The sequence below is a fragment of the Lagopus muta genome, chromosome 2 (assembly GCF_023343835.1).
Source record: "Lagopus muta isolate bLagMut1 chromosome 2, bLagMut1 primary, whole genome shotgun sequence".
NCBI lineage: Eukaryota > Metazoa > Chordata > Aves > Galliformes > Phasianidae > Lagopus > Lagopus muta.
In genome coordinates this window covers 10,900,463-10,925,203 of record NC_064434.1, presented here as the reverse complement: position 1 = coordinate 10,925,203, position 24,741 = coordinate 10,900,463, and the positions used below count along the sequence as shown (strand labels likewise).

General features: G+C 39.4%; 1 protein-coding gene across 5 annotated transcripts in view; it reads left to right on the top strand.

Moving 5' to 3' along the window:
- Positions 1-24,741, top strand: part of VSNL1 (visinin like 1) — a 75,741-nt gene that overhangs the window by 33,762 nt on the left and 17,238 nt on the right. The gene's annotated exons all lie outside the window — the stretch shown is intronic.

The following is a 24,741-nucleotide window of genomic DNA, read 5'->3' as shown; positions in this document are numbered from 1 at the left end:
CATTGCCCTCACAGTGCCAACTCTTCTGATAGCTATGGTAACCAAAAGTTTAAGAAAAAAACCTGTGGGTTATGCAAAGAAATGCACTTTCTGTAATTTACGGGCCTGTTTCACCTTCAGTGAGTGGCTGCAGTTCAGTTCAGTAAACCATACACTGCCTGTGTAGTACCACTGGAATATCAACCCTGTGACTGATGGACCTGCACTGTCCTTCTGTTAGTTCCAACAAAAGCTGTGAGCTGTGGTGGCAGTATGTCCTGCATTATGCACTGTGTACAAAGAATTTCCTTCTCTAAATTTTAAATGCTGCCTTTGTTTTTTCCCTACTGTCTCTTGACAGGTATGAAAGGAAAGCCAGGTTGCTCAGTTTATTTTCTTCTAATTCTTTATTATGTTATCAAATGCAACGTAGCCTTTTCCTTATATTTAGTCTGTAACAAGAAGTGCATGGGGGCTGCATTAAAAGTGTGTTCATGTTACAAAGATAATTATATTTTAATTCAGAATCGAGTGTCTGCCTGAAGGTCAGAGACTTCAAAGTAATTTTAATTAGGAAAATACAGGATAGCAGTGATGAAGAATAGGATCAGAACAGTTCATAAATACAATGTCAGGCTGAATAAAATTTTAAAACAGCTTTTCAAATGTGAGTAGATAATACTGAGTAAACTGACGATTTCTGCAGAGCAGTGGGACTGTCTTTTTCCTTAAACATGTACTAGAGCCCAATCCTGAAATTCTTCAGCCCTGAACCAGATGACTGTAAATTTTCACCTAGCTCCTTCTTTTTAATGACTGCCCTTGCAAAAACTGTTAACTTCAGCTTACATAAATAAGCCTCTGTCTACATATTTTAATATTAATGGCTAGAGATGTTGCCTCACAATCCGTTTCTTAAAAAAGACTGACTTTTTAATAACTGTTATTTTCAGTTGAAAGAATTTTTACTGCCTCAGGTATTGTGCTTGTTATTGACTGATAATTTATAGCTTCTATTTTGAATAGTACTTGGTGTACAACCCTGAGATTAGACATCTAATAATTTCTCTTACGTGTTTCTGAGGAATGTAAATGGCCTCTATAAAATATTCCCAATAAAGTAATAAAGTATGTCAAGTGTTTAACTTTTTAGAAATCATAATTTTCTTTTTGGGAAAGCTGCTTATTGGTTTATTTATTTATTTATTAATGATTTTGTGTGTTTTGAGGGATAATTTCTTCCGAAATAGCTCGGAGCTGCTAGGACTTCCTCCCTTCAACAGGCTGTTTGAAGTGTTCACAGATAATTCACGAGATACCTCACTCATCAGAGAGTAATTTCAGTATTACATTTACAAAATGGTAGTGCAAAATGTGAAATGAAGAGTACAAGAGTACTGAAATTTGGAGATAGCCCTGTGTTCCTAGGGAGCTGTAGTATCTGGCTTTTAGTTTTATGACCTTACATATTTTTAGAAGTGTACACCAAATAAGATGGTCTCCCGTGCTTTGGTAGTTATGCTTTGTGAGATCTGCTCTGTAATGTCGCTGTCATATATTTATTTCCAATTTGCAGAAGAGAAATACGATTAGCTGTAGTAAATCCAGGCATTTATTTCTCCTTCTGACGCAGAATTTCTTCTAAACTAATGGCCTTTGGCTGTCTGAGAATGGGGACCTCTTATCTGTAGGGTTTTCTGCCTGGTAGCAGACAAAAACCCAAACTCAACATTTAATCTTTGCGGGGGAAACCACCAACAGGAGATCCAAACATTGATAACATTTCAGTTCCTTTAATGAGTAGTCGGGGTAAAAAGGTATGAAGCTCATTTTGCTTCATAATTTCTCTGTGTGAACTTTTAGTGGGAGAGATGACATTTCAGTTCTTGGTCGGAAAAGGATATTAATGAAGAAAATTTCTATAGATTTTCACATGGATTGGTAAAAGAGTGTTGGCCACTGTACTAAGATGCTAAGGAAGTTCTTTTCTTGTACTCATATACAATGGAAGATATCTTCAGCTTAAGCCAAAAAAAAGCAACATGTTTTAGGATTCAAGGGAGCATTATTTTAAAGTGAATGTCCTGATTATCTCGTTACTATTTTATTTTATTTTGTTTTGTTTTATTTTATTTTATTTTATTTTATTTTATTTTATTTTATTTTATTTTATTTATTTTTTACATAGTTACAGAGTAAGTGCACAATCCTAGGGCACAGAAGCTGCGTTTTTGTGGATGAAACTTTTTTAGAAAATGCATCCTGGAATCACACCTGATGTATTGCTGTTTCTAATGCCTGCTCATAGGCATGCACTTCCTTCATAGATCCAGGCTAGCACTGGTCTGAGTTAAAGCATCCAGAACGTGTGTGATGTGGATGCGAGGTCCTCAACACAAACTGTTCCACTGCGTATTTGTGTCGATTGTACTGTGCTGTTTACTGATGTAGATGAAGACTGTATTGACTAAAAGGGGGAATTACTGTAGCTTGGCTTGGAAATGTTTGCTATTGAAGTTTCCATTAGGAATACAAATCAGGCAGTGCTTAAAATAAATAGCAGTTGTGCAAATGGACTATACACAAAAATTATTTGCCGCACTTTAAGTGTCAGTGTTTATAGAAAATATTTCATCAAGAACAATCTTTTAAATAAACATCAAATAAGAGGAAATATAATTGTTACTGTTGTATTTTTAGCATTGTTTGTAGTCTTGTAGGTTCATCAAAACTTCTGGTATGCTTTTTGGTGCACAGATTCTTGTTCAGATGCAGAATCTTTGGCCAGTTCTTAGGTCTCATGTCTAATTCCAAGGTGCTGAATTACTTGAAGGCTTGTACAATTTTCGAGTTAATTTCCTGATGACTTCTTTATGCACTATAGGCCCAGAACCACCAAGAGCTTTAAATACTGCCCCACGTTAGCTGCCCCAGCAGCCTACACAGAGCATGGCAGCAGAAGAAACTCGTGGATACCATTCTGAGAAAGTTAAACATCAAGGCAGGTTGAAATAAGCCAGTATGCCAAAGCAAAACCACAGGGTAGTGCTCAGGACAGGAATGTGTATGAGGCTCAACATTTCTTCAGGGTTTATGCATCTGTTTCCATGTGGGAGTGGTAGCCTTCAAGCCTTTCCTGCAGAGAAATATCTAGGACACTTGAAGTCAAAGCAAAATCAGGTGACTGGAGTCCTTTTAACTTTTTCTCTTAAGGAAGGCAATATGAGAGCCTTATCTTTACCACTCTGCTTTAAGTACTCTTCAAGCTGTAGGAAATCTGGAATCAATTAACATGTCTCTGTAAGGAGTTTGAATCTGCTAATACTCCCCCTGCATCCTTTCTCTACCCATGATGAAATGAGTCCTTCTGGTCTGCTCACAGCACTCCAACCAAACTCTTGCTGCTAGAAGTAGTATTAAGTATCTTAGTGGGTCTGTGGACAGTCTGGAAAACATAGTTTGGATCTCCAAAGTGAATGTTCTAGCCATTAAGCTAAATCCTTGCTTGTTTCCTTCTTGTTTTTATGGTTATTGTTTTGGTTTGGTTTTTTAATTGTTGCTTTGTTTTTTATTCTATCTAAGAACTCTTTAGTTCTTCTATCTTACGTAAAACATCATTAGCATTGTGGGCAGAGAGATGAAGGAATTAATATGCAAAATTCTCATTAAAATGAAAGATACAAATAAAACATGCTGGACTGTTCCCATCATTATTTAGGGTTTCTTTCAGTCCAGAGGGCCAAATAAATTTTGCTTCAGATGTTTTGAAATCACTGGGTTTGGATGAATATGCCCTAGAGTGTGCAAGTGTGCATAAACAGTAGTAATATTCACAGGAATTATGCACGTTTATTAACTGGAAAATAGGCCTCTATATTGTGATACTTGTTGGAACTAGGTCACTGGACACGAGAAGTATATCCTCTGGATTATTAATAACAGAAACAAGCACCAATGGTCCCCTACCTGGAAGGATAGGGCTGAGAGTCACGGTATAATGCTAGCTAGCATTAAATAAAGTGGGTTGCTCAGTGAATTTATTGCACATCTATTATTTAGCTAGATTTTGGGGCTTTATAGATAGCGTGTAACTGAAAAATATAGTAATGCCATTTGATAAATTACAGTCAAATAGCTGTCTTATTTTTGGTTTCTGTCTCATATTTCCTGCCTTGAAGGGAATTGATTTCTAGTTGCTCATTTTAATGTGCATAAAAAATAGACTCTCAAAAATCTGTTGAAATGTAAATGGGTATATTTGCATCTTCTTCTTCTCTATCCAAATTTTCAAGATGGAGTAGCATCCTTCTGAAGAGGGCATATTGCTCCTTGAAATATTAGGTTACAGCTGCATTTCAGACTCAGTGCATGTTAAAAAGTGGAAATCCAGAACAGCACAACTGTGCTTGCAGATGACCTGAGCATAGATGCAGTTCCTCTGGTAAAAGCTGATTTTCCTGAGATATATCTCTGTTAACTGGAAGAGCTGTGCTGATTTTGTAAGTGCCATCTGACCACTGAAGTTATCCCTGTAACAAGAGTAATTTTTAGGAATGCTATGCCAATACTGCTGTATTGCTAAAGATCAGGCAGATTATTAAAAAAATTGATGTATCTACTGATATATTGATTTTGTATATGCTGTTGATACTTTCCAAAAAATGACATTCACAGTGCTTGCAGTCTTCCTGGACAACATGGTAGTGTGTTCCTGCACAGTAGGGCACATAATGCTACCTGCAACTCAGAAAACCACATGCGTGTGTCTTTATTTGTAAATAGGATTCTAGAAATCGTTAAATAGGTTAATAGTACTCCTGTGTTATTGAATTTTTTAAATTGATATGGGATAATAAAACCATTATTGTTACATTAGAGTCAATTAGAAATAGCATTGGATGCAAACAAGCAAAGCAAAGAATATCTCTGGTCCAGGGCCATTACAGGGTGGCTCTGCAGGAAGCAGCACGTGTAGTAAGAAATAGGAGTTACAGTAGTGGCATCAGTGAATGGTTTGCTTGGTGGGAGGACTGTAGAACAATCTGCTAGGTGAAGATCCTTAAGGCATTCCTCAAATATTTAGTCAAAATCTGCATATTTGAGAGAACTATAGACACAATAGTTAGAGATATATGATGCTTAAAGAGGAAAAAAACCTTTCAGTAGATGTACAATTGAAGTTTTTGAGAAAGGAAAATTAATATAGCAGAACTGAAAAGAGGAAAACAGTCACGACAGTCCACAAGGGTGGATAGTGATAATTCTCATCAGTTGTAGCAACTACCTTAGGTAGTTTCACAGGGCAACTTCTAAAGGTTGAGGGAATTGGAATTGTTTAGCTTGGAGAAGAGAAGGCTCTGGGAAGATGTTACTGTGGCCTTCCAATACTTGAAGGGAGTGTATAGACAGGAGGGGGAATGGCTGTTTATGAGGGTGGATAATGATAGGACAAGGGGGAATGGTTTTAAACTGAGACACAGGAGGTTTAGGTTAGATACTAGGAGGAAGCAATTCACACAGAGGGTGGTGACACAATGGAACAGGTTGCCCAAGGAGGTTGTGGATGCTCTATTTCTGGAGACATTCCAGGCCAGGCTGGATGTGGCTCTGGGCAGCCTGGTCTGGTGGTTGGTGACCCTGCACATAGCAGGGGGTTGAAACCAGATGATCATTGTGGTCCTTTTCAACACAGGCCATTCTATGATTCTGTAAAGTATTGCTGAAAAGCAAATGTATTTGCAGTCCAACCTTGAAGACTGATTGGATTGTGATAAAGTTAAGACCAGAAGAGATGAGAATTGCTCTTCATACAGAACTTGGTTTATATTTAAAAAAAAAAGATACGGTCTTGCTGCCCTCTCACCTTCCTAGCAAACTGCTTTTCCTATTTTTCCTCCTCCTCTTTTTCCACGTAAACACAAACAGTCAGGTGCTCTGCCAAAACGCAAGCCTTCTAGAAAACCACATAAAAGATTTGTTATATGTTTCAAACAGAAGCTGAGATTGTGCTGTGCGAATTTTCAAACAAAGGCCCGGAGTGCTCATTCCACATAAAGACAAAATCAGACAAACCCCAAGGGCAGTGTTAGCTTTGAAGCTTGACTGAATGATTTGGGGAAGGGGAGGATGCTGGTGACATGCCTTTCTGATGCATTTCTTCTTGCACACATCCCAGGAAAAACACTGACTGGAAGTCATTTTGTGGAACATCTTTTGAAGTCTGTCTTTAGTATACAGAGCTTTAAGGATGAACAACTGTACTGAAGAATAAAATACAGTAAGAAAGTAAATTAAATTTACATTTAAGCTACAAAGTAGAATGAGAACAGTAATTAAGAGGACTGGCACGCTGCATAGTGAACTCTTCTGTAATTGTGGCCATTGAAGACAGCATTGGGTACTAAGAACCTTCAACAAGGTAGAACAGATTCACTTCAGGTTGAAATCTTAACCTCACTGAAACTAATGAGATTTTTTATTCCTGATCTTTATTAGAACTTAGAACTGAGCTCTTGAAATTGTTTGTCACCCTGAGTCCTGGCAAGTCTGGTGCAAGCTTCTTTAAAATCCAGTCCTGAATGCTGGATCTGGTGTATGGAGAGCTCCTCTCCTGAAGTATAATAACAGACACAGTACTAAATGTCACTGAAGGAAGCAGTTATTTAAAAGCTGAATCTGAATGGGTGAGTGGTGAGTGTAAGGGTCCTGACATTATTAGAAAAGTAGTTTTGGAGGCAAGAAGGAGAAATTCATTTATTTTTATAGTATTATGGATAGTGTCCAGGCCTGTGGAATGAGCCCTGCTGATAACAGTTCAGTTATGTATGCTGACACCCCTTCCATGAGAGGAAATGGTCACAGATCCGTAAAGCTGTCTGAAGGCATCTCCAGTGCTGGAAATCCCAAATGTGTGGGGTTTGAAGGTTTGGATAACACCTCTGATTACTACTAAGTATTGAACAGTGCAGTGTTTGTGTGTGATTCCTGAAGTGTCTAAACTAAAATGGTGTCCAAAGGATTGAAAAGAATATGTCTGTCAGGGCAAGGCAGTCCAGCTGAATGCTTAAAAACCTCACCACGTACATGCATCCCTAGTTTACAACTTATCGTGATAAAAGAAGCCAGTCTGAATAAATTCTCCAGCAACAGCATCTAAATCACTGCTTTTGTTCTTTTATTGTTATTATTTTTGAAGTAAGCTAGACGGTTCGAAAAAATTCTCATGCCCTTTTATAAGGAACTTTGTTTCTTTATGGCTTAATTTTGCTTTGTGTTGGATTCCTTCAAAGAAACCAAAACAATTGAATTTCGAATGCCGTAATTATTTCTGTAGGAAAACACTGCATTCATGAATACAGTTATGATTCCCCTGAAGGATAATACAGAAAGCGTGGTGCAGCCATGAAGGAGACAGCCACTTCTAACACCTAAATGTCAAAGACTTCCAAAAAAAGACCCAACAGCAAACAACCCGTGGTCAGAGCCAGGTTTCAGAGCTGTCATGATGTTCAGGTTTAGTGTTTCTTGCACTGGTACTTATTTTAACAGTATTAAGGTAGTCCTTGGCACAGTTGTCAGGACTGATCAGTACACTGCCTTTCTGAAACCTGTTACAAAACTCAAGTAATTTGGACTTCTTCCCCCCTGAAACTTTGTGTCTCCTTGCTCCCTTCAGACCACCTCAGGGTTTTCCTTCTCATCACAAGGCAGGCTGCTCACAAACTAGTGTAAACCCCTCAGGTCTGCATAGTGAGAGGCTTTAGTGATATTAACTGTCTTTTTTTAAGATGTATTCTTTTCTTTAGCAATCAACTACAATGAAATCTGTCTATATGTATGGATAGTCAAGAAATCAGTGACTGAATCACTTGCTTGACGTTACCCTTTGTTTCTTCGGCAGTTTTTTCATGTGTTGAACTATAAGTAAAGTCCTTCATTTTATTTCTTTGAAGTAAGGTGATTTGTTTCTTACCCTTCCTATCACATGGTTTGGGAAAAGGTTTCTTTATCTTGTGGGGAGCATACATGCACATCATAGCATTGTATTCATGACCAGCAGTAGTATCAAAATCTGCTTCCATTGTCTCACTTACACACAAAACCTGAAAACCACTTTCTTGTTTCATAAGACATAAATGAAACGAAGGGTCTCATTCAGAACCTGGGATTCTGAATGAGTCCCTTCACTCCAAGAGTGCACACCACATCTTCAGCCCCATTCTACTCTCTCCTCTCCAGTGAACACGTCATTCTTTTAGAAAACTACCTTAGTAATAATAAATTCCTGTACTTTCCAGACAGACATTTGTGAGTCGCTATAAATGGGTAGGAATACTCCAAAATTATAGGACCTCAATTAGTTTGGAACACTGCAATGGCTAGCCATTGCATCTCAGCTTGCATCATGTGCTTGTGGTGTTAGACATGGCATGCCACAGTTAGCACTGCAGTGCATGCTGCTGTGGGTAGCTGTGGATATGCAGGCAATGAAATGAGAGGGTTCTGGGCTATGGAGAATCCTGGAAGCTCAGCTGGTTGTTAACTTAAATTCAGTTTTTGTCGTCGTGTAGACAATGGTTTAGATTCCAGTCAGGTTCCTACTAATCATTTACTGAACATTTCCAGTACCTTGGGATATCAACTTTATTTCTCTTCAATGAGAGTAAATTTCCATCTTTTTGTGTTTAATTAAAGCTCATAGGAATAGACTTTTCACCAACAAACCTATTGATTGCTGAATTGACGACTTACCGCTACTTGGCATGAGAATTAGCTATCTTAATTGTATATTCAGTCACAAACAAAACAGAATGAGAAAAGAAACCATGTGATGTGGAAGATAAAGTAATCAACACAAGGAAATTCAGATGAGAAGAGACTGGTGCCATTTTGCAGAAATACAAATGAAGCATTTTCAGAAGAGTTAGGTGTGAACTCCAACTGTATAAGAAGCCATGAAACTTGGCTGTCTGGCTGCACTGATAGCCCAGAATTGAATAATCAGTTTTAAACAGAACCTCCTTGCAGTCCACAGAAACAGCAGTATAGGCAGAAGTGTGAACCAACACTCAGTTCACCTCAAAGTGAGTATCAAAGTCCATTTGGGCTAGTTTAAAAAAAATATATAAAATTGTAACAAATTAGTTGAAATAAGATTGTATATGGAGCTTGTCAGCATTTTTCAACAGAAGCTTATTTAATTACCAAGTTATTTCTAGGTACTTGTATCCCTTTGGAAGAATATGTCCTAGAAATACTGTTATTCCTTAGTAAGAAACTACACATCTGTATGCATACTCATGGCTCATCACAGCTTTCTTTGAAGGTTACTCACTGTTTTGCTTCTTCTTGTCAAAATGATCATGCCAAATACCTAAGAACTGCTTAAAAATAAGGAGACTTTCATGTTTGCACGCTCCAGTTTGCAGTATTTTGTGTGTCCATGCTGACTAAGTCTGTGCTCTTCTTATTACACCTTTTTGGTAACGGAAACGGTTTCAGTTGTGTTGGTGTTTGTTAATGTAGCAATGAACAGTGCCTGATTTTATAACGCATGTCAGTGCAGATGGTTATGTCATTAATGAAAACCAGATACTGTGCAGTGAAAGCCTTGCAGGTAAAGCCCGCAGATGACTTCAGAAGCCAACCTCCCTCCTATCATTGTTCTTTTTCACTGGAATACACTCCAGCCAGCTGTTTCTCTGCCAGCTGTTACACAGCGGTAGCTGGGAGGTGATGTTCTTTGGATGTGGTCCCAGGGAAATGCTTGTGTCCTTGGTTCCCTTCAGGGTCTTCCTGCCCACATGCACACGCCTTTGCCCTAGAAGGAAGGGATGCAGATGTTCCTCCCACTAAATCACAGCTTCTCGCTTTCTTTCTCGCAGATGCTGGTCAGGTGCTGTGCCCTCTACTTGATTAGCATGATTTAGAAGTAAAACACATCTCCTTTCCTCAGGGTCCAATTTCTTCAGTTCATTGAGTCCCATATTACGTGTAGGCTGGTAAATCTGTTACAAACTTAGGCACACATTAAACTTCTTCCAGTTTCTTGATGAGAACAAGTAACTTAGATAGTGATGCACTGCCTTGAGTTCACACTTGCATAGCGGTGACCAAATCCCAAAGCTGTCTTGCAGGAATACAGCCCTACTATTTTGTGCACATCTAGAGGTACAGAAAGCTAAGCATCAGCATTACAGTCGTGGTACTGAACACAATTTCCTTCTCATCTTTTTTGTTGCTCATTTGTGCAGGAGGGACTCCTCGACTCTCCATTTATTGCTTTAGAACTTCATGGTTCCCAGTATTTAACTCCTTTAAATATAAAGTCTATACATGATTTTTTAATACTTCAGTGACACTTGGTCTGAGAAAGGTAAACGTACTGAAATTCAGTATTAGGTAGTTCTTAAAAAGTCAGCTAAAAGAATGCAATTTAAATTGTGACCAGCTCTTCAAAGCTTATCTAGTGTCTTATATTTTTTTGAGCTGGAAGAACTGCTGGTATCTGAAATACGATTCTGAATATGAGAGTTCATAATGGAAATAGTTACATTATTTAATTGTAAGGATGCTATATTAACATTGGCTTACTGAAGCAATTATTTATCTATCAATTAGTTCTTGCTACAGACAAATATAGTGTGTAACGTGGGTTGCCCAACAAATTGCTGTCCTTTTGTTCGTACTGCCAAATCCACACTGCAAATTAGCCCCTATGGTCTATTAGTCCGTCTGCTCATTTATTTTTAAGATTCTTTTCCCCTGGAGTTTTCCTGCATGGCAGGCAAACGATGTTTAATGGGCCTGATTTTATTTTCACAGGCATAAATTCTGGAGTTGTTCTCATGCACGGCCAAGAACAGGGAGAATAAGTATCATCTCTGTTTGCAGCATCTACTAAGCTGGGGTGTCCTTGAAACATGAAAGAACATGAAAGAGAGTATATGGTCTAAAAGAACACGTGTGGAAACCCTGTCTTTACTCTTTGAAGATTAAGTAGAAAATCTCCAGCAGGTTCAGGGCAATAAAGCTGAGTAAAAAAACAATTCTAACAAAAATGGAGGAAATACGGTCTTTGTATGAAGCAGTTTCTGGTAAAGTCATACACCTCTTTATTACCTCTTTCTGTAAGAATAATGTTTCTTCAGTGTAATCAAATCTGTTTCCAAAGACAGAATTTAACACACTCTTTATAAAAAATTACATTAACACCAAGCCAAATGTATTAAAGGCTTTTAGAAATGATTAATTTGGCACACAAACTTCTAGTAGGATCCTGTAGAAGGGAAATGTCAGTGAGAAATTAGCTCTTGAGCTCTATCCAGCAGGCAATTGTCAGTGTGAGGTGAAAGAACCACATTCTGGCTCCATCCAAGAGTGGAATTTTTCTTGCACAGGCACAGTAAATACAGTTTTTTGCTAGAAATAAAGAGGCTGCCAAATCAACCTATCTGAATAAAAATTATGTTGTGCTTTGCATGTGGGAAAAGTGGTCAAGAACAGTTAATCCCTATGAAAACAGTATCTGTGCTTTATCTCCAACTGGACATGCTTGCAGGCAGTTTTCAGTTACCTGTTTCCATTTTCTATACATGCACCCAGTGTTCTTTATTTGCACCGGATTATTCATCTCAATTGTGGTTGGGTTTTTTTTTTACTCTCATCTATTTTGGGTACATGGCCATGCTTTCTTCATATTACCAAAATACTGTGGATGATTTCTCAGTTTCCAGATTCGTAGAAATGCTGTCCTACATATTTGCTATAAAAGCAAGTATGCAGTCCTAAGAGGACAACTTATTTTGGTGGGATGGCAAATATTACTGCCCAACTACAACACTGATCAAGTACACTTTTTTCTCTTCTGCTTTCCTTTTATATGCAGTAAAAACGTGGAATGGTGTAAAAATCCCATGTGTGGTGTGAGTGAATCAACATAGCTCTCTAGAGAAGCGTTTGGTGCAGACTACAAGGGGATTCATACTCTTCCGGTTTTCACTGTCAGCATGTTGGTGTAATAGCTGGGTCAGCAGACAGCTGAAGTCGTGTCACTGCACAGAGAAGAATGCACATCTTGGAGCCAAGAGCAAGGGGAAAAAGAAACAAACACAAAAAAGCCACCGAACTTTTTATGAGAAAAGGAATCTGATCTCTCAGTGGAGGAGGAGCTTGACCAAAGTGAGAGTAGTTCTTTAGTATGATCAGCAATGGACTAAAAATGTGCTTTTTGAGTTCTTGAAACTCATACATTTAGGGTCTCAATTCTTGTCATTTCTGGATAAAAACAGAATGCAGTATGGTAAAGAAATAGATGTTTTATGCCCCAAGGAGCAAAATACCCTTCCTCTTTCTGAAGTGGGACAGAAGATGCAACCTTGTCATCTCCAGGTTCCTGCACAGTCCTAATTGTCAGGCATATAGAGTTCTGCATGCTCTATCCCTGTCTTTTTTTTTTTTTTTTTTTTTTTTAAACTGGACTTTAAAGAAAAAAAAACAAACTTTCCCTTCCCTTCCCTTCCCTTCCCTTCCCTTCCCTTCCCTTCCCTTCCCTTCCCTTCCCTTCCCTTCCCTTCCCTTCCCTTCCCTTCCCTTCCCTTCCCTTCCCTTCCCTTCCCTTCCCTTCCCTTCCCTTCCCTTCCCTTCCCTTCCCTTCCCTTCCCTTCCCTTCCCTTCCCTTCCCTTCCCTTCCCTTCCCTTCCCTTCCCTTCCCTTCCCTTTCCCCTCCCTTCCCCTCCCTTCCCCTCCCTTCCCCTCTCCTCCCTTCTTTTCCCTTTCCCTTTCCCTTTCCCTTTCCCTTTCCCTTTCCCTTTCCCTTTCCCTTTCCCTTTCCCTTTCCCTTTCCCTTTCCCTTTCCCTTTCCCTTTCCCTTTCCCTTTCCCTTTCCCTTTCCCTTTCCCTTTCCCCTCTCCTCTCCTCTCCTCTCCTCTCCTCTCCTCTCCTCTCCTCTCCTCTCCTCTCCTCTCCTCTCCTCTCCTCTCCTCTCCTCTCCTCTCCTCTCCTCTCCTCTCCTCTCCTCTTCATTTGTTAATTTTTTTTGCAGTAGTTTCAGTCAAGTAGTTGTGGTGTCAAACAGTACAAATTTGAGTAGTGAAAGGAAACCAAAAAGAGAAGGAATAAAGTAAGTGTAACCTCATTATAGACATTGGAATGTTTAAAATGGCATATGTTTTTATAAACTTGTTTTAATCCTTAAGACAGGTGATGAAGGGAGTGTTGTTAAGGGGGACATTATCTAGAGAATCCATTTCCATATTTAATGCTATCATAGAATCAGTTAGAAGGGATCTCTGGGAATCATCTAGTCTAACGCCCCTGCTACAGGAAGTTCCCTATAGTAGGTTATACATTTGTGATAAACATATAGTTCTGATAGTAGCTGCACTGCTGTCTTTAAATAGCTGTTCCTTGGGTTATAAGTGAACAGATTGAACAGCCACTAGTCCTGTTGAAATCCATGGGAGATCTGACACCTTCTGTGGGACCAAGGCTTGGACTGCATTTTACCAGTTTCTTCTTTTATAACATGATACACTCTGGAAAGGAACAACAGATGGTCTTGCAGTTCTTTTTTTTGTGTGTGTGTGTGTGTGCATGATGGGAACATGTTCATTGCTATTTATCTTTGGCTTTAAAATTCCTTCTCTCTCAGTAACTTCCGCAGACAAGTAATCTGTTACCAAGTATTGCCATCTCTCTGAAAAAAAGCAGTGAGATTATGGAAAACCTCTCTTGATGGCATTTGATAATGACTACCTTTTCTTCAGGCAAATGAACTTTAAGCATGATCTGTAGTTGGTGTATGCATGTAGTCATGGCAACCTAAAAGACTGAGTAGTGATCTAGCTGATCTCAGGATTGCCCGTCAGAAACATTAATTTTCCAAGGCAAGGCCTTACCTGCTTAATATTATCGGATCTTTTCACTTCCTTTATTTTTCCAGCAGCTACCAACAAAACAATATTAAAAGTCTGTTCAGTTCATTAGACTAGTCCTCCTTCATATCTTCTGCTCGATTCTCTGTATGTGCATTAGTACACGTAATGGGTCTATACTACATAATTAAAAAAGAAGAAAGAAATCGCAATTGCTGTCCCTCCAATTAAAAGAAACCACCTGAGAACCTTTTCCAAATTATCATTCAACTGATAAGTTCATTGCAAAGCCTTACATGGAGGCTTTTCCCAGAAGCTAATCTGCTTAGCTCCTCAGAATTTTCAGTGCCTGGTTATAATGATGAAGCCAGTTGAAAGTTCAAATGTTGTATGACACTTTTGCATAGTTATTAAAATGGACTTGATTCCCATAGACCATGAAAGTTCTAGTATTACAGGGGAAACTTAGTGAACATGCTATGACTGGACAGCAAAGGCATCTCCAATGGGCAAATCATGTCATTACAAGATAAATGTAGGAGAAGGAAGGCAAAAACCATTCTCCAAAAGAATTTATCTAACTGTATCTCTCAAGAGTGCCAGTGAACTGTTAGATGGCTAGAAAAAAAGTGTGCTCATAAGAATTTGTAAGCTATTTATTTGCTTGACTTAGTGCAGATTCATACCACAAAAAACATGATTGTTTCTGATTTTTATTAGTTTTATGATAATTATAATAACTACTTTAAAAGTCACAAGCCAGGAAATTCTAAATGAGGCAGTATAATTATAATATATAGCCATAATAATGCTTCCTTCCATTCCTCACTTGGGTATTGTGAGGCTTAATTAGTTAATGTTTGTACAGCAGTAAAATACAAAACACCATACAAGTATTAAGCATTTTTCCTGCTTTTTTTTTTTTTTTTTTTGGTGTAACTGATTGTTTTTCATAAAGATCTTAAAGAGGGACAATTAAAAAACATCTATGAGATCCAAACTATATTTTGTATCTCTTTTGCTGGTAGTTGGAGGGCAAATCACTGTTAATTGCATCAGTATTTCTTAAGGAGACGCAGACACCGTGACAATGGATTTGACCCAGAAATATTAGTTGATTATCATATTTCTAGGCCTAGCAACAAAATCAAAGTGTTCTCATGGGATCAAGAGTCACAGTTGATGGAAATGCATAGACAATGAGTGAGATGAGCTGACAAACCATCATATTTAGAAGGGATAAAAAATAACAAAAAAATGGTATTCCGTTGGAATAAATAAAACATTTTATCAAATGTTCACTGTAAGAAGATTTCAGTGTGAATTTCTGCTGAACAGAGCTTGGAAAAGAAATTAAACATGAATAAATCCAATCTTGTGCAATATGTACATATGCAACATGTAAATAACAAAAGGAGTTGGAGCTCTGGCAATGTGGCATTGCAGACTAGAATATGATGTTTGTAATTATGTCTGGGTTGATAGAGTAGCGCACAAGATCTAGATATCAAAATAACTGCTTTACAGACTGTAAGAACTAGTTTGGGTTAGGGATAGAAATGGGCTTAAGGCAGTTTTCAGGAGATGATTAGTACAGAGCTCAGACCTTGTGTGTTTAAATGCAGGACATGGTTTATTTAGTCACACTCATCGGTGTCTTTGAGCTCCTGCACAGATGCAATCTTCAGTTGCCATCTGAAGGTTAGTTTATCATTGAGGCTTCAGTAGGGTCAATGGAAAGAGAGAGGCATTTCCAGATAATGATTCATTTCATCTGCTATATATACAACCGGCCTAGTATCTTCACTGAGCAACTGAAGGAGAGTTCTCAGAAGAATCGATCTCATCTTAGACATTCATTTTTGGCAGAATGTACTGTTTCTGTGGAAATACTATTCTATACTGACTATAAAGGGAAACTCAAGTTTCCTACTTTTTAGACTTAGGCAGTTACCTTCTAAGCTAAATTATATCCTGCACATGAAAAGAATTTGGCCTTACGCATGCAGTGATGATGGTAGGCACAACCCTTCAGGATGCTACATGCCAGCACATGCATGAAGCCTTCATCTGTGACCTGGGTCACGTTCATTCATTTCTTTCAGTCCGGGGGCCATTTTAGGTTCCTTATTGTTGATAACCTAATTAGGTTCACTGTTGTTGTAGAATTAGGAAGCATGAGATATAATTGATATTTCATTTCTGTGAGTCTATAGACCTGTTTTTAAAAGTAGGTTTTAATGAAATAAATTGAGATAATACGAAATCACAGTTCTGTAAAGGCAGCAAAAGTTCTGCAGTCGGCTTTCACCCACTAAATGAAATGGGAGGTGATCTGTTTTGGTAGTAATCGTACGGCGGTTAAAGTGCTACAGTGGTCAATACATAAAAACAATCATAATTAAATATTGACTCTTGTTGGTTTTTTTTAACCTCAGTCTATTGTCTAGGTTGTGTCAGGCTGGTCAGCTATGTGTTTAAGACTGTGTTTTGTTTGGAAAGAATTTTTCTAATCTAATATTGCCACTTACTCTGCTTCCAGCCAATTTATAAACATCCGCTTTTAGCAGGCAAGAGCTTTCCACTTTTGTAACGGCGAGAATTTCCATTATTGCATTTACATGTGTCTCAGCTGCTGCTAAGCAACAGGGCTGAGCTACCTGCCAAAGCTGGGATTTAAATCCCAGATCTGTAAAAAGGATGGATAGAAATATACAAGTGTAATGCACTTAAAATAACGAGTGAAGTATGTGGTTTTGGAAATATGTGGAAATGGTATGGAAAAGGTATAAAAGCAATAGAGTTCCAGTATAGAAACATGTAATTAAAGGTAACGTGTTGTGTTAGAGAAAATTTAGAGTGAATTGGAATTTTTCAATGATCTGTTCTTGAAAATAAACTGTTGCCAGGTTGGTTTTGTTTCTGACGCTCTTACCACGAAGTTCTAGGTCTGTGTGCAGTGTTAGCTGTCAGGAAGCAAGGAGAAGAGTGAAGAAATGAAGAAAGAAACTCAGCTACAAAGGTGGTGAAAGGTCTGGAGGGCAAGGTGTGAGGAGCAGCTGTGGTTCCTGGGTTTGTTCAGCCTAGAGTAGAGCAGGCTGACAGGAGGCCTCATGGTGGCCTGCTGTTTTTTTATCTTGTATTAGGCATGACACATTTCGCCGGTGGTTTCTAAGACATGGTTTGGATGTTGGAAATGTTTTTGCTGTTAATAATATAAGCAAGGCTAAGGATGCACCCATTATGTGTGGTGCTGTGCCTGCATGCAGCATAAAGATGGCCTTTACTCTGCAGGGCTTACAGTTGGATTTAAGGAGGAAAGAGTATGAAGGGGAAATGGATCGCAAAACTCAAAATGGACAGAAGGACAGTGCCAACAGCTGCAGAATCCACAGTGCAAAAGCCTGCTGAGTATTGCCAAGCCTTTGGTAGCCACAGGCAGATTTGGAGAGGATATTTTGAAGAGGAGGAAGTTGTGGGTGTATAGTGGAAGGACACATACATAACACTGCCTGCACCCAAACTGGGTGGCATCAGTCCTTGAAGAGGAGAGAGCTGGTCTCTATTTGTGTCCCTGTTGATATGATGAGTAGGACAGGATGGAATGATTTTACAGACAATTTCTACTTGGTATAATGTAGAAAGAGGTTCCACAAAGGCTGCAGGTTATTCTCTGCTTTTGAAGCCATTTTATAATTCTTGAAAACACTCCGTTTGAAGGCCAAGTAAGAAAGAAGTTACTGTCTTTATTAGAGCATTTAAGAGAAGGTTTCTACAAAACGGTTTCTTTTTTACGCACTTTACAACACACAGTCTGATGAGAATATAACGTAATAAAATGTCACTTTAGACAGACAGTTTATGCAATAAATTCCTAGTACCTTCTTTAGCTCCTTGTATTTGTGTGGAAATGTGTAAACATGATCCCGTAATGCTGGAGTTCTGGGGAGCAAAGCAAGTTTCACACACTGCTTGTACTTTGGCGCACAGTTTTACTAACAACACTGTTGAAACAAGGCAACAAAACTGTTGTGACAATTGGGGCAAAACATCTAGGTGCTGAAAAGCAATGAAACAGAATATTGTGCAAAAAGATACACATTTATGGCAGTGGGAAACAAGGAGGAAATAACTAGATTTCTAACATGATTCAGAAAATTCAGGACCAGTTTATCTTATTGTTACAGAACTGCACTGTCCTTTTTAAAAGGAGATTTGGCAAGTGTCATGGAAAAATGACCTACAAGAAATCAGATTAAATCAGTGGTTCTTTCTAACTGAACTCAGATTCTTTCTTCAGCACTGCAGTAGCTATGTCTCCTTTAGCTGTATTTTGGCAGCATCATTTGTATGGGGTCTGCAAATCATCCACTGGGATTCACGTATTTAGGGTCTGCTGGGCAAAAGGCAACACAGTGCATTCCTTCCTCATATCTTGGAGTTCTCTGAGGGGTAGGTGGGCATGTGTGAAGGTAATTGGATGGAGGTCATTCACTGGTCTTTGAAAGCCTTCCAACAAAATTGCTGTCTAAATGGGAAATGAGTGTTACCTGGATTTCTTTAGGGTCACCTCTTGTAAATTCTCTAATCTGACCCTACGCGAAATGCTTCACACTCTGTTGACTACAGAGGACTCTAAGGAAACAAGTCTCCCTTGAACAACGCCAGCCTTTGGAATTGCTCCCTTTTATATCCATGCTGGGCCTTTAACTGGATTTTCTGGATTCCTATGTCTCACTGCGCTTTATTACTTTTGTTGCCTATAAAATGCTAATGCTGTTTTAAAGGGCAGTGTATTCTTAGCCTTAACTGTCTTTTCTTCTGGTTACACCTAAAGCTGTAATGAGAAGCAATGGCTATCATCTCATTTAAAAATCCTACCGCTATTCTCAGAGGAGTAATTTCTATCTCAAGGAGCATGGTTATCTTTCTTTTTCTCATATGTATTATGATTCATAAGAGGGATCTAATTACTTCTTGAACAGCAGTGCCTGAAGGTGCCAACCTAAAGCATTTGGAATAAAAAGATTTTCTCATTGGCACCAATGGAGGAAAGCCATGGGAAGAAAAGTTAACCTTCAGATAATTTGATTATTTCTCATGCCAGGACTTCCATTAGAGTGAGCTCTCACCTGGGCCCATGTGTTTTAACTTCACTGAAACAATTTGAGCAAACGTACCTGGGGAGCACTTGAAAAGCAAGATAAAGACTAAATAGCATTCTGGATCACAAGTAAAATGCTTCTAAGTGAAACAAAACCAAAATAAAATAAAAACAACAACAACTGCACTTTGATGACACCAGTCAAGGCAAGCATTTATCATTCTATTCAGTAGCCCAGTTAAATAGGAGCACGAGGGAACCATGTCCCTGTTTGCCAGGTTAACTAGATGAGTGATTCCTTACTTTCACTGATTTGGGATCAGAGGGAGGTCGCGTTTGTTCGCGGTTGTGCTGGCAGCTGTGCCTGCAGTGATCCCAGCTGGGACTCCCAGGGGGACAAGATTATGTTATTACTCCTGAACCAGAAGCTCTTGAAGCTGGAACAACAGAGCTCATCCAGAAAAAGCGGATAGCCTTTGTTTCATCTCTCTTCAAACTGCCTTCCCGAAGCGTCCTTACAAAATACTGTTGTGTGTTGAAAGATAAGAAACAGTGCTGTTTCACTTACAGATAAAATAGGATCAGTCTATTCAGAACAGAAGGGAAAGTCATAGTCAGATGTGCAGTTGTTGTAATGGACAGACAGCAGGAACAAGTCCAAAAGCTGTGACGGTTTCAGTTGTTAAAACAATCCTTAATTCTTCTGGACAACCATCCTTTGCTAAACTGAGAAGAAATAAATCAGAGGCTGCTCTTGTGAAGCAGTGTTTTAGCTTGTTAAGGACGTGCCTTTCTCTCATTGCCACAAACGACATCTTCCTTTTGTAGATAAAAGCACTTTGCCACCAAGAAGGGTTGCTGATGTCAGTGAGCTACCTTGTGATGTGCAATCGGGAACGTCTGGCTGTTGTTTGGCTTTCTGCTGCTTGTGGAGGGCTCCAGGTGTGCTGTGTGTAATCTATACGCAGTGGCTGTTCTGGATGGCAAGCCGTGGCTGTGCTTTTTACAAGCTAGGGATCCCCTTCCTACAGTGCGTTTGCTCTCCGTGCTCTTTTCCCAGCTTGTGAGAACTTCATACCTCATCTGTTCTGACCAAGAAAGAAGGATCTGGGATGTGTGATTCAGTGCCAGGGTCTGTGTCTTAAACATCTCTGTCTTATGTTCTGGCTTCAGAAGTGAAATCTGGGTGCTAACATTCTACCTGACGTACTTGAAGCACTCCCAAGGAAATGCTGCGAGTTATTTGTGAGTGGACTGATTTGCAAAAAGCTCCAAGAAAAGTCTGCATAGAAGGGAAGTACTTTTGGAGAGAATTCATGCATATAACACACGCACAGGCCATCCTTGTTGTATACTGTAAATGTTAAAAAAAAAACCCACAAAACATGAAATAATTTTTCTTTTTTTGATTCACACAAGCTGTATGTGCCTACTTCTGGGGTAGGCATAGCTGAGACAGTTGAGACAGTCACAGGAGAGAGCTGCTTCTCCAGGGAGAAATACCACAGAGGGAGTTGTAGGCCAGGGTCTGCTCTCCAGAAAATGTGCATTCCAAGAGCTGGGCTGAAGATGGCTGTGTGCCTCTATTCCAGATTCCTGGAGCTAGACACCAAAGCAAATCCCAGCCTTTTCATGAAAGTTGTGTGCCTGCCACCTTTAGAGTGTAGCACCTAAAATATTTCTGGGTTTTGGATGTAATCGTACTCGAATGGATTTAAACTTAGTTTCCCAACTCCCACTAAGATGTTTTGACTCTTGGTTTTAGTGTGTCCTTGTCAGACTCTCTCTGTCCTCTGCTCTGTCCTCTGTCAGAGCTTCTGGCTGAGGTCACTGCTAGGTCCTGCTTAGTCTGTCATTTTGTGTCTGTCTGGACAATATTTGCTGTCAGCTTACTGAAGGAAATAAAGATGATGTGATTGAGCTGTGTGCATGTTTGGAACTGTCTTTCTGACTTCCCCTAATAAGTTTTGAATCTGTGTCCATGATTCATGCCGTTCGGACAGAGGAATAAAAGCCTCCATGCAAAAAAAAAATCCTACAAGTTTTACATAACAAAGATTCACACCTGTGAATACCCTCATGCAGGAAAGACACCACTGTCTTACATATCAAAGAAATGTCATGGGCACTCTTGTCAGATACAGAAAGCAACAGAGTTTCCCCAGGTCTGCTGCCCTTGAAGTTATCTATTCCTTGTTTAATGCATTTGATGTTGCATTCAATATTGTTCTTAATATTTAAACTCAATTGTTAAAGAGCTTAATAAGCTATTTAATTCTTATCTGTTGTGATGTACGTATCCTTAACGCACCAGTGATGTGAAGTGTTAGTGGTGTGGAATAGGACTTCATTAATAAAATAATAGCTCTTCTTAATAACTACATTTGCTCAAATGCCCCCATTTTAGAAGCATTTTAGATTTGTTGGATTTTTCAGGAATGACCAGTTTAGTGCCTCAGACAGCATCATACAGTATTGCTCCTTTCTTATCATATAGCATTGGTCATTTCTTCCAACAGGTGGAATCTTGCAGCTTCACTCCCAAATGTTCCCTATTGCTGATAATTGGAGAAGTATCACCAGTTTGCTACCTGATTACTGTAGAGCTTGCATTAGAAAAGAACTATTTATAAAACCAATGCAACCAGATCATAATTAGAAATAATATTAGCAGGCAAGATCATATAATAAGTAGAAAACACAACATCGCAAAGTAACTTCTGTTTGCATTATGGCTGAATTTAATAGATGCTTCACTGCAACGCACCATCTTAGTAAGAAATAATCCCTATCCCTTGCCCTCTTTGTCCCCATGCAAATTCATGTGGTTGAAAGATTCAGTGCAAAATATCGTGATGTGCATCACTTGTCCATCAGGGTCATGTCATAGATATACTTTCCTCTTTGTAAAAGTACCCAAGTGATCTTTTCTCAAGTTAGATCATTAAAATAATCTTCTTTCTTTCTAATCTGGGATGATCAGCTTTGAATGAGGTTTGGGGGTAGGGCTTTCCAATTGCCTGCTGTTATTATACAGCAATGATTGTACTGAAATTAAAAGTCTCTAGAGCTAAGCTGTTAATGTCATAAATGAACAATTTATTATCACTTACTTGGAAATGCATTTTGTAATGGGAGAGAGCTCAAGAAAACTGAAATCTGCATTGCAGATGTAAGAGGACAGGTTCTCAGTAAAAAAAAAAATCAATAAAATTAAGGAGAGGCTTGATGTAGATGCTGCATTGGGTAGACTGGATCCCCTGTTTAGGGTAGAGGGTTGTTGCTGAGGGCCAGCCTCCATGGCCATGCAGGAACTGCAGTCCCAGCTGTTGCTGATGGAAAGGAGTTCTCTCGATATTCCCTCTTTATGCAGGACTTACTGCAGTATTCACCTTCATGTCTAAAATGCTGTGTTGTTGTTTAAGATGAGGATTTTTGAGGACGATACATTGATTTTAGCAGAAAGCCCTCACGTAGAAGAGCACTTGACCATGCAGCTTCCCACTGCTCTGAGGCTGGGCATTCCAGGGGATGCAGTGTGCAGGATGAGCTACATAATCTGGCTCTACATCAGCAGCACCACTCAGAACTGGGCTACTAATTGCAGCACCTTTTAAAGTGAAGAGCTTTTAAAATGCAAAATGGAAGAAGTTGACACACAAGAGAGGCTTGAAGTAGTTTCACTTAAAGCTGAAAAAGCTTTTGGGATACAGTCCCATTTCATCCAACCTGTTTGCAAATTAATTATGCTAAGCAGGTTCTTTTAATTACATTGCTTGAAGGAAGAGCAGCAGAACACGTAAATTCCATGGGAGAGAGAGCAGAAATTTCCGCTGCCAATTACTGAGCTCGATTCAACATAGGCTGATGCAGCATGATGTGACAGAATGTGATTACTTTAACTGAAGTCTAGAGAAACTCACAAATTCCTCATTTTTGTTTTTGTAGAAGTCCTGCAGAGTCAATTGTATCACACCAGGCATGACATTTTTCCAAAGCATTAACCTTTTTTATTATGCAACTTTTGTGGCAGAAAAGCCTGTTGCAAATTCAGGCAGTTGGCTCTGGTGTGGGGCAGATCTGGATTGTGTGACTCAAATCACAGTGCGGGGCTGTGCCGTGTGCCGAAATGTTTCTCCTTCCTCACTCTTGCTGAGAAAGGCAAGCGAGAGGTGTCAGTGTGGGATACACCATCACCATCTAGTGGTTACCGCAGAGCTGGAGGGAAAGTACTCGGATTAACCAGCAAATTGGGAAAATTCTCACCTGGACCTGCTCCATTTCAGTATATTTCTTTGTCTTCTTAAGGAAGGTATTCAAAGAGAAAAAGACAACAAAACTTGTTGGTGAGTCTGTCCCTGACTACCAGCTGGAGCGGCTGTTAGAATGACGAGCGTAGACCTTGGGCAACTACAAAATACAATAGCAAAGTGCCCTATTGTTATCAGGTAACACCAAGTACAAAAATACTTGGACGTGTGAGTCCTGTGTGTCCAAAAGTAAGTGGAGATGTTTAAAAAATTGATTAAAAATTAAATCACGACTCATTTGCAGAATATCTGTGCAATGCTTGAGGAGCCACTCCGGCTACAAAAGGCGGTGTTCAACTCACCTAGCTTTTGCACTGCTGGAGTCTGAGCAGGTTACCTACTGAGCACCTTCAGTAGCCTCCTTCTGAGAGGAGAGCTGATCCCACCTATTTTGAGCAGCTGCCTGTTTTAAGGGCAGGTGTCAGGGTATGTGATTTCAGGGCAGATAAAGTAAGCTAAATCTCTTCCAAACAATAAAGGCACTATTATTAGGGCAAAGTGGGAGGATCTGTTTTACAAGCTATAATCTTTTTCATTTTCTAATGTGAACGCTAGGTAGCTTACCTAGGCTTTGGAAATTCAAGCCTGTCCCTTATTTTAAAGAAAAGGCCTTAAGAAAGCAGCGGTAAGGAGTTTTCTTGTTCATAATTTTTGAGAATAGAGTATCTTTAGATTCCCTTCCAGCCCAGCCTTCTTATGATTCTCTGGCCCATGATTCTGACTGTGCGAATACGAACTGTATCCTCCGTCCACTTCTCACTCCTTTCCTCTCAATGTCTTACTCACTGCTTTCATCTGCTCTCTGCCTTCCTTCCACCACTCCATGGCTCAGTCTGTCTGCCCTCTCATCTGCTGGGACAGACTTCTGTTTGGAAATACCAGGGAGAAGCTGTGGGCAGTGTAAGCAGGTCTTGCTCTACCATGTTAGTGGGAGAACCAGCTTGGGTTCAGGGCAGTAGGGTTTCCACAGCTCTCTTCAACCCATTTTTTTTCTTTCTTTATCCTCTGTTCCCTCGTTAAGATTTATTGCCCTTGAGATATCTCAACTTGACACTAACAGAAAACAAAGCTTTTTGGCAAGTGGCTCGAGGTCCTCTCCCAGTGCCCAGTCAGTCCTCAACCTTCCTGTCTAGATATTAACAGCACTACCACTTCTGTTGATAAGTTTTATTTTGCAGATACTACTAGCAATTAAAGCAGGGCCACTGTCTCATTTTCCATCACTGCAAGACAGCTGTCAGATATTAATGACCAGCGTTTGTTACAGCCAGAGCTGGATTAAAACTGGTGACCTGCATGTGAAAGACTTCATATCTCATTACCTCAAGCTATTCACTCCTAGAGTTCTTTGAAATGTAGTGCTGTTTTCTGTCTTGGTCCTGTTAATCCCGCTTGCTGCTATCTATGTGCTCTGTTCACTGAGGTGTTTGGGGATCGATATGCTATGGTTTTCTCGCTGGTATTGCACAGATTT